Consider the following 10,486-nt stretch of genomic DNA (forward strand, 5'->3'; position numbering starts at 1 on the left):
TTATTTATTTATTTGAGAGAGAGAGCACGAGCACAAGCAGGGGGAACAGCAGAGGGAGAAGGAGAAACAGGCTCCCCGCTGTGCAGGGAGCCTGATGGGGGACTCGATCCTAGGACCCCGAGATCATGACCTGAGCTAAAGGCAGATGCTTAACTGACTGAGCCACCCAGGTGCCCCGACATATTAATATTTCTAAGTGGGAACCACAGTAATTGGAGAACATTGGATTTAGCTGACATGATACATGTGTCTCATGTCTCATGTTCCCATGCAGGAGTCTGGCTCAGAAGAAGAATTTCACTCCCTGGGATTTTACAGAATGACCACCAGGGATTTGGCGATGGGAATGATCTTTTTATTACAAACCACAGTTGGACTTCTGGGGAATTTTTATCTTCTTTACCATCATCTCTTACTTTATCTAGTGGGATGAGGGTTCAGGTCCACAGATTGGATTCTCAAAACACCTGACTGTACCCAACTTCTTAGTCATTCTCTCTAAAGGAGTCTCCGAGGCAGTGGCAGTTTGAGGGTTAAAAGGCTTCCTTGATTATTTTGGGTGTAAACTGGTTTTCTGTGTTCACAGAGTGGGCAGGGATGTGTCCACTGATACCACCTGCCTCTTGAGCGTCTTCCAGATCATCATGATCGGTCCTGGGGATTCCAGGTGCGTGGGGCTAAAAGTGAAAGCTCCCAAGTACCTAGGCACCTCCAACATCCTTTGCTGGATCCTGAACATGATGCTTAATTTTTTTTTTAACATTTATAAAATGTTTATTATGTGGCAGGACCTAGGAGGGCAAAGTTTACTAACAGTCTTTAACCTCGGGTCTACTGGGGAAGATTAAATCTTTAAAAATTATAAACACTGTAAGAAAGCAAACACACCCGTAGTGGGAACAGGTATAAGGGACTTTATTCTATCATCCCAAACCAGAAATATTTCTCTTCTCTGATTCCAAGCACTTTCATTCCTCTCCTTGAAATACTTTTATCAGGGCAGGTTCACCTATGACATTCAAGGTGAAAAAAGGACAATCGGGAATTCACCAGCTTAAAGTGTAGGTATTTCAGGCAAAGACAAGTACAAAGGAACTGGGGCAAGAAAGGGCAATTCCAAGAAATACATTTTTCCTAAGAGCTAGAGCACCATACGAGAAAACCATAACAGGAAATGACAGGGAAAACAATTTAGTAGGAACCAGACAGAGTGCTTTAAACCACATGATGCTTAATATTATTGTCCCTGTGTATATGACCAGCAAGTGGAGCCACCAAAATATCCCAAAGAGAAAGAATTATGCCTACTGTTATTCCATAACTTGTAGCTACATAGCGCAGTCACTGCATGTAGCATTGCTATTCTTCCATGATGGTTTCTGTTTGGGGCTCATGATCTGCTAGTGGATCCATGGTTTTCCTCTTACACAGGCACCAGCAGGGTGTCCAACACATTCATAGGAACAATCTCTCCCCCAGATCCTCCCCTGAGACTACAGCCACCCAAAGCATCCTTGTCCTCGTCATCATCTTTATATCTTTGTGCATTCTCTCCTCCATCTTTCACAACTGTTCAACGATTTTTGACAATCCCAGTTTGTGACTGACGAACACCACTACGTTAATCACCACTGGTTTCCACTGTAAGTCCCTACATTCTCATGACTCATGACTCCAGATTGTCCAGGCTCTGCATTGCCCAGAAAAGAAAGACAAAATCACTTAAACTCATCATAAATATGTAAATTATATGCATATTCACAACAGTTAGTTGTTTCTTTATTAATCCATCTGACAGTTTAAGCACAATTCTGAAACGGTCATATTACAAGAGAGTGGTAAACAACACAGCCTTGGCCTCTGCTGCAAAAATGACTAAATTGAATGTAACTATTAATTAAATGTTATATGATTATCATATTAAGACTATGTAATATAAATTTATTAATACTTGAAGTGAAGGAATTTGGAACCTATATGATATTAAAACATCATTTCCTGGGCGCCTGGGTGGCTCAGTTGGTTAAGCGACTGCCTTCGGCTCAGGTCATGATCCTGGAGTCCCTGGATCGAGTCCCGCATCGGGCTCCCTGCTCGGCGGGGAGTCTGCTTCTCCCTCTGACCCTCCCCCCTCTCATGTGCTTGCTCTCTCTCATTCTGTCTCTCTCAAATAAATAAATAAAAAATCTTTTAAAAAAAAAAATCATTTCCTGAAACAATCTGGAGATTACGAAGTCATTGAGCATGTAACTTTCAATCTGACATAATAAATTTTCCCAAAAATTTACTAGTTATGGGATTGTATGAAAAATTCCCTAAAATAAGAACACCATTTGACACGGTCATTCAATATACTGAAGACAACAAAAGTTTCCACAGAATAACGAATAGCCTAGAGTTAACCTGCAGAGTACGTTTGTTTTCAGAGAGTGGACACATCACAGACCGAGTACGAGTTTGGTACGTCACACTCTTATAGAGGTGTTAACCATTTGAAATCTGATGTTTTGAAGGGAGATTTAAGCATTTTCTTGTAGAAGGGCCAGAATAACCTGGTGTAGGACAAAGAACAGCAGACAAGTTTTGCTGATTTTTAAAAAAATATCAAGCGAGTATTGACTATTAAAAAACACATGTTGGGACGCCTGGGTGGCACAGTTAAGCATCCGACTCTTGATTTCAGATCGGGTCATGATCTCAATGTCGTGAGATCAAGCCCTTCATCCAACTCTGCACAGGGCATGGAGAACCTGCTTAGGATTCTCTCTCTCCTTCTTTCTCTGCCTCCACCCTGCACACGCTCTCTCTCTCTCAAAAAAATAAAATAAAATAAAATAAAATAAAAGTACATGTTGTCCTGGATAAAACTGCATGGATTTAGGGATCTGTGGGAGTTACATCTTGGTCTACTCTGCAAAGATGTCCTTTGGGCACGTTGGCAAAAAACAGTTTCTGTGGTACACTCGCTGGTCTCTGTGGTGAGGAAATAAGTTTACTTAGGGGCCTTTCATTAAACCTGAGTAGTGGGGAGTAGCCATTGGAAGAGTAAGTCATGGATCCATTTTGTTAATTTGGAGTTTTTGGAGTAAGGTTGTCAAAAGATGAAAATGGATATTTCTTCAAGTTTATATATAGAGAGGCCTTGACTGGGCTCGGTCATGTATACCGGGTGGGTATTCTCCACATCACATCACCATCTCAAGACTATGTCCTTGGAGCAGCTTCTGGGAGCAGGAGAGGCAAGTGGAACCCACATTCCAAGGACAGGCAAGCAGGTGAGGAGCCCCTGAGTGCCCAAGTCAGTGGTCACATGTTATCTTTTTGATGACGTTCCCCAACACTCCTGCACTCCCCCACCATCATCCCCTCATGCTGTCTGCACCCTACCTGTATGCCCTTCCCCCGTATCTTCATTTTACCTTGTGCTTGTTCACTCTCTCTGTCTCTCTCTTGCTCTCTCACTCATACACACACACACACACACACACTCACTCCCTTAACATTCCACCCTTCCTGCTATGTACCTAGACCTGAAGTACTAATGCTTACAGCACCTTCTAATGTTGCACATTCTAAATAATATCTTTGTGGGTTGTTCAGGGATAGAAAGAGTAAAAACAGTAGGGCGCCTGGGTGGCTCAGTGGTTAGGCGACTGCCTTCGGCTCAGGTCATGATCCTGGAGTCCTGGGATCGAGTCCCGCATCGGGCTCCCTGCTCGGCAGGGAGTCTGCTTCTCTCTCTGACCCTCCCCCCCTCATGCTCTCTCTCTCTATCTCATTCTCTCTCTCAAATAAATGAATAAAATCTTTAAAAAAAAAAAAGAAAGAGTAAAAACAGTAAAAAGGGCTCCCCTTTCTGTACCTCCAGAAGTCTGGACGTACCATGATGCTTACACATGTGGACACCTTTCTGAGATACAAATGTCTGTGTTGATGGTGTGAGTGTGACTTTATGAATATAAGTGAGCTGTGTGTGTCGTAGTGTGCATGACACACTGTGTCTATTCTATAGTGTGCGTGTGCTTGTATATAGTGAGTTTCGGATGAGTGAGAGTTTGTTACAGGAAGTGTGTGTATATGTGTAAGTGAGCACGTGTGACTGTATTTGTATATGAATACACATGTGCATGGTATCTGTGTATAAGGCTGTAAAACACATGTAGACTAGAGACTGAGCACCATCAGGATTCTAATCTTGCCCTGGGAAACTGGGGGCTCTGGATAGTGGAGCTGGATCAAATTGTGCGTTTGTATGAAAGAAAAACAAAAGGATTGGGGCGCCTGGGCGGCTCAGTTAAGCATCTGCCTTCGGCTCAGGTCATGATCCAGGGGTCCTGGGATCGAGCCCTACATCGGGCTCCCTGCTCAGCCAGGAGTCTGCTTCTCCCTCTCCCTCTGCCTGCCGCTCCCCCTGCTTGTGTTCCCTCTCTCCCTGTGTCTCTCTCTGTCAAGTAAATAAATAAATAAAATCTTTAAAAAAATAAAAAAAAAATTAAAACCACGTTGCTTTAAAAATCCTTCTAAGGCACGTTGTCTGGTTTACATTCTCAACTTACCACTTAAGTGATAAAACAGAGCAGTGGTCTGAAAATTAGTTCAGGCTCACTTTTGGGAGGAACAGCTTCTCAGGGGAGTAGAGAATCCAGTGAGCACCTAAGCCTCCCTGCTGGTCCCACACGTGTCTGGCCTCAGTATTCGTTCCCTCGCTGTGAAACCCTGTCTGCCTTCACAGATCAAGGAGATAATGACTAGAAACCCATCAAACCTGTTGTTGTTTTTGGTAACCACCGGCTGGGAGAGGAAAAAAAAAAAAAGTTTTTCACAAATATTCTCAGTTCCCCAAGCCTGTGCTTCCACTGTGGCCACAGGCGAAAAGATAATTCTGCAGGGAGGTGAGGTCACAGAACTGCAAGCCCATATCCCACGGTCTGGATGCCCCCCTCCCTGTCCCACAAACACTGCTGGTTGTAACCAGCACACTGAGCCCACCGTCCCGGCAGCTAGAGGGAGTCAGGTGAGTATTGTCTATTTCAATCTGAGAGGCAGAATCTGCAAGTGCAGTGAGGTATCAGGAGTCTTGGAAAGTGATTATATCAGAAAAAGAGATTCTTCTGGTCCAGTGCCAAGCCACATGGGAAGGAGGAATAGTTCTGAGGCATGAGCTGAGTTAGTGAAGGGAGATGGGTTTCTAGACCTACATCAACCCCTGATGGCTCCTGATACGATTTCGTGTAATTCTAACTGATGGTGACTGTTGGCGTTTAATCCAAGTTATAAGGACACATGACTTTAAAGTGCTTAAGGACTGTCATACTAAGATCAATCAGCCTGCCTTCCAGGAATTAGACTGCATTTTCAGGGCCAGTATCAGTGTGACTGTAATACCTGCATGCTTGTAATAAGGATTAGGATAAATCCACAGGAGTCCTCTACACCTGTGCGGAAACAGTACATCCAAATGGCAATTGCTGGAATGGAAATGATTTCTCTAATTCTGGGTGTCTGAAGAGCTTATGGAGATAATAGCTGTTTCCTCCTGATTATGTCCTTGGTCTATCGATTCCGGGGAAACTGTTTTCCATCTTCAAATTAAGGGGGAAGCAATTAAGAACATGGTAACATTACAAAATGGGTTTCGGATATCAACTATTAGCCCGGAAAGATCTTGTGATGTCTTCTCTGGTTTAAAACTATTTTCATGTTAACGCCAAACTCTACAATTTCTTTTTAACTCTACAATTTCAACTTGTAAAACACGCAGACTTTCAAGCTTAGAAATTATTTTGTATATGTCTTATATTTTGATTTTTCACAAATCTTATTGCTCATACTTTTTCTTAAGTGATGTTAAACATATGAGCTTAAGATTTGAGATTAGTAGTATTGAGTTGCTGTTCTACACTAACTTATCACATATTGGCATTTCAAGTCTCACAATTTAGGGCACGACATTGGAATTCAGTGGTTCCCATGGTAGATGTCATAAAAGCAAAATAATGGGTCAGTTGCCAATATGCTATAAAGCTAATAGTGGACTCTTTAAACACAATTTGTCATGGAACAGGTCCTTAGAATTTTACTATAATCCGTGAGTCTACATTTTGTGGAGATATTTAAATATTAATTCATTATTGTAAGTGGTCAATACAATAAATCTTTAAACATAAATGAAAAATTGTTAGAAAAAAATAACTACTACTTATCTAAAATAAGATTACGAGGTATGAGAATGTCCTAATCTGCACCTGTATTTTGAAGAATACATCTAACTAGCTTTGTTAGAACAGCATTGTGTTTAAATGCATTGCCATAATGCCAGACCAGTCAGGTGCAAATCTCCCCATTCCCACAAAAACAACTTGAACTTGACAAATCACTGAACTTTCTCTGCCTCAGTGCTCCTTATCTTTTCCATGAAAATACTAACACTGACTCTCATCAATTTATGAAGAATACAGGATGGACTACATACACGTCCTTTATAGCAATGATCTAGATTATGTAAAAAGCTCTTTTAAGTGTTACAAATTCAGCCCTTGGAAACTTGTTTAAAGCAAATATTGTAAAGAATTGTTTCCAAAGGGGAACTACAGGACGTGGAGAACATTGGATTTTAGCCAACATGATGCATGTATCTCACGCCTCATGTTCCCATGCAGGAATCTGGCTCAGAAGAATCTCACTCTCTGGGATTTTACAGAATGACCACCAGGGATTCGGTGTTGGGAATGACCTTTTTATTGCAAACTATAGTTGGAATTCTGGGGAATTTCTCTGTTTTTTTTATCATTATCTCTTCCTTTATCTGACAGGATACAAGCTTAGGTCCACAGATTTGATTCTCAAACACCTGACTGTAGCCAAACTCTTAGTTATTTTTTCTAAAGGAATTCCTCAGACAATGGCCGCTTTTGGGTTGAAACATTCCCTTGATGATTTTGGATGCAAACTTGTTTTCTATGTTCACAGAGTGGGCAGGAATGTGGCCGTTGGAACCACCTGCCTCTTGAGTGTCTTCCAGGTGATCGTGATCAGTCCTGGGGACTCCAGGTGGGAGGGGCTTCAAATAAAAGCTCCCAAGTACCTGGGCACCACCAACATCCTCTGCTGGATCTTGACTATAATACAAAGTATTTTGGTTCCTTTTCATGTGACTGACAAAAGGAATAGCACAAACATCATAAGGAAAGCAGATCATGACTACTGTAATGCAGTATATTACAGCAAAATCACAGAGTCACTCTATGTGCCATTCCTATTATTCCATGATGGTTTCTGCTTGGGGCTCATGGGCTGGTCCAGGTTTTCATCCTGCAAAGGCACAGGCAGTGAGTCCAATACATTCATAGAACACTGTCTCCCCGAGATCCTCCCCTGAGACCACAGCCACCCAAAGCATCTTTGTCCTGGTATGCTTCTTTCTTTTTTTATGGACACTGTCCTCTATCTTCCATGTTTGTCGGTTATTAACAAGCCCCGTCTGTGGCTGAGGAACGCTTTTACGCTACTCGCTGCATGTTTTCCTACTGTCAGTCCCTACATTCTCATGAGCCATGACCCCAGAATGTCCACCCTCTGCGCTGCCTGGATAAGGAAACAAAATCCCCTAAACTTTTCATGAATATGTAAGTTATATGCATATTCACAATGGTTGTTTATTAGCCCCTTTCAATGTATAAGCACATTTATAAAATACCTACATTACAAGAGAGGGATAAACAAGACAAACTGAGCTCCTGCTACTAAATAAACAACATCAATAGCATTTATAAATGAAATGTGGTGTATTCATCAGGTTAATGTATAGTAGTCCTCCTTACCCAAAGTCTCACTCTCTGCAGTGAGTTCCCTGAAGTCAACTGCAGCCCATGAGCAGACAATCCTTCCTTCTGATTTATTGTCAGAAGGTCAATAGCAGCGGAGTGCTCAATCACAAGCCCACCATATTCATCACACTTCATCTCATCACAGAGGCATTTTTATCATCTCACATCATCATCATCAGAAGGGTGAGTACAGCACAATAAGATATTTTGAGAGAGGGAGAGAGAGAGGGACCACATTCACACTTTTATTACAGTATATTGTTTTAATTATTTATTTTATTATTACTTATTGTTGTTAATCTCTTACCATGCCTGATTCATAAGTTAAACTTTATCATACATATGTATGTATGGAAAAAACAAAGTATGTATAGGGTTCAGTACTATGGGCAGTTTCAAGCATCCACTGGGGGTCTTGGAACGTATCTCCTGTGGCTAAGGGGAAGCAATTATATATTTATATGTATATGTTGTCAGATTAATATTTTTCCATCAAATAATATTGGATAATTGCACATTCAGGAATATTAAAATAATTCTTATTCAAATAATTGCAAACTGCTTTTTCTTTAAATTCTTTTTTATCTGATATTTATCTCACCATGCTGTTAGGAGTTAATCGGACACTTAGTCAGGACCAGGGTCCCCAACAAGAAAACAGGGGGCCAGGACAACTAAGACAAAACCGCACTGGCATCCTGTTTGACAGCTTAAACAAGACCAGGATAGCATCCTGTTGAGCAGCCTCTGCAGAAGTAACTTTTGCAAAACATCCCGAAACAAAACAATTAAGAAGTAACTTTTGCAAAACATCCCGAAACAAAACAATTAACCGTAAAACATTGATCACTATCAAAAAGTCGAGGCAGTTAGTCGCCATATGTCAGCCCAAAAGACCATCAACACATGAACAATAACCCAATAGGTAGACAGGGGCATGATCAGAGTCCTGACTGGCACACCTTAGTGGCCAATCCACAGCGGCCCACTCTCAGGATGCTCAAGATAGTTCTGCAAAAGAGCTTACAAAAACCCCTAGATTTGAATGCCAAAACGGCAACCCTCTCAGGTCCCCTCCCACTCTGGGAGCTTCGTACTATGGCTCAATAAACTTTGCCTTGCTGCCCACCAGTCTTCAGCTGGTCTACCTCTTAATTCTTCAAAGTGGCTTGACCAAGAACCGCGGGTTCTAAGGCAATAAAAATCCTGTAACACTAATTAATTTGGAAGTGGAGGTGATATGGAAATTTTTTAGCAACACAATTTATGAATATTGACCTTTCCCAACCTCCAGTAGGGATAAAAAGTCTAAACAGAATATCCATGAAAGATAGAAATGGAAAAGTGTCTCTTACAAATAAAAGCCCTGGAATCAGAGGGTTAAATGGACATTCTAGAAGCCTGGGATAAGCAATGCTGCTTATTCATTTAAATAGCATTGGGTGGTTACCACATTTTTCCACACCTACTTTTTGCTGAATGTGCAGTAATCACCTGTGATTGCTTTTGTAATTAAGAAACATAAAAGGAGGGCGCCTGGGTGGCTCAGTTGGTTAAGCGACTGCCTTCGGCTCAGGTCATGATCCTGGAGTTCCTGGATCGAGTCCCGCATCGGGCTCCCTGCTCTGCAGGGAGTCTGCTTCTTCCTCTCCCGCTCCCCCCCTCATGCTCTCTCATTCTCTCTCTCTCAAATAAATAAATAAAATCTTAAAAAAAAAAAAAAAGAAACATAAAAGGAGTTCAAAGTAATTGTTTTTCCCTAAAAAGTAAATACACAATTTGATGTCCACTATCAAGTACTCCTCATATCCTAGTCAGAGACTAGAGGCATAAGGGTAGATAACCCTTATTGAACACACATGCAAACACATTTGCACATAAACAACACATGTGTATACACAACATATATTCAGATACAATCATATACCCTCACATCTCACACACTCTCAAGTATTCCTCCGTAACTCCCACTGAATACACCCACCCTGACCACACCCACCACCATTCACATCCGTAAAACCACATTCATGCAATCAAGGTGCAATTGTGTATCTTGATAGTATGGGCATAAATGGGAAAGGAGGGTGTATTATAAGGTATTTGCTCATGAGATTAATGGAGGCTGAGAAATCCCAAAACCTGTAGTTTGTAATCCAGAGACGCCACCTGTCCGAGTCTGAATGCAAAAGAAAACCTATGTCCTGGCTCAAAGACAGGCAGAGGGGACAAATTTTCCTTTACTCAACATCTTTGTTCTATTCGGGACTTCAAGGAATTGGAGGAGGCCAACCCACACTGGGGAAGGCAATCTGCTTTAGTCTACTGGTTCAAATGTTAATCTCATCCACAAACACCCTCAGAGACACATACGGAATGATGTTTAACTAAGTATGGGGGCACCCCATGCCCCAGGCAGGCTGACCAATAAAATTGACCATCACATCATTTAACGAGACAGCTGTCTTGCCACTCAGAGAGAGAGAGCCATGTGGTGATGGGGTGGAGTGGGAAGAGAGGAGGCTGGGTCTGACAACTTCCTGGAATACCTGTCACATCTGAACGGCAACCTCTAGGCATCCTATTACATGAGATGATAAACCTTCCTCTTGTTTTAGTCATCACTGCCCAGGTGCTCTTTCCTCCTCAAAACTCCATCACTG

At 41.8% G+C, this 10,486-nt stretch overlaps 2 pseudogenes; both read left to right on the plus strand.

Moving 5' to 3' along the window:
- The first annotated feature begins 319 nt into the window (after positions 1-319).
- On the plus strand, positions 320-1,745 carry LOC116622451 (annotated as a pseudogene).
- A 4,956-nt stretch (positions 1,746-6,701) lies between these two features.
- Positions 6,702-7,621, plus strand: LOC116622211 (annotated as a pseudogene).
- Positions 7,622-10,486: the final 2,865 nt, after the last annotated feature.

Source organism: Phoca vitulina, unplaced genomic scaffold (genome assembly GCF_004348235.1).
Source record: "Phoca vitulina isolate PV1807 unplaced genomic scaffold, GSC_HSeal_1.0 scaffold52, whole genome shotgun sequence".
Lineage (NCBI taxonomy): Eukaryota > Metazoa > Chordata > Mammalia > Carnivora > Phocidae > Phoca > Phoca vitulina.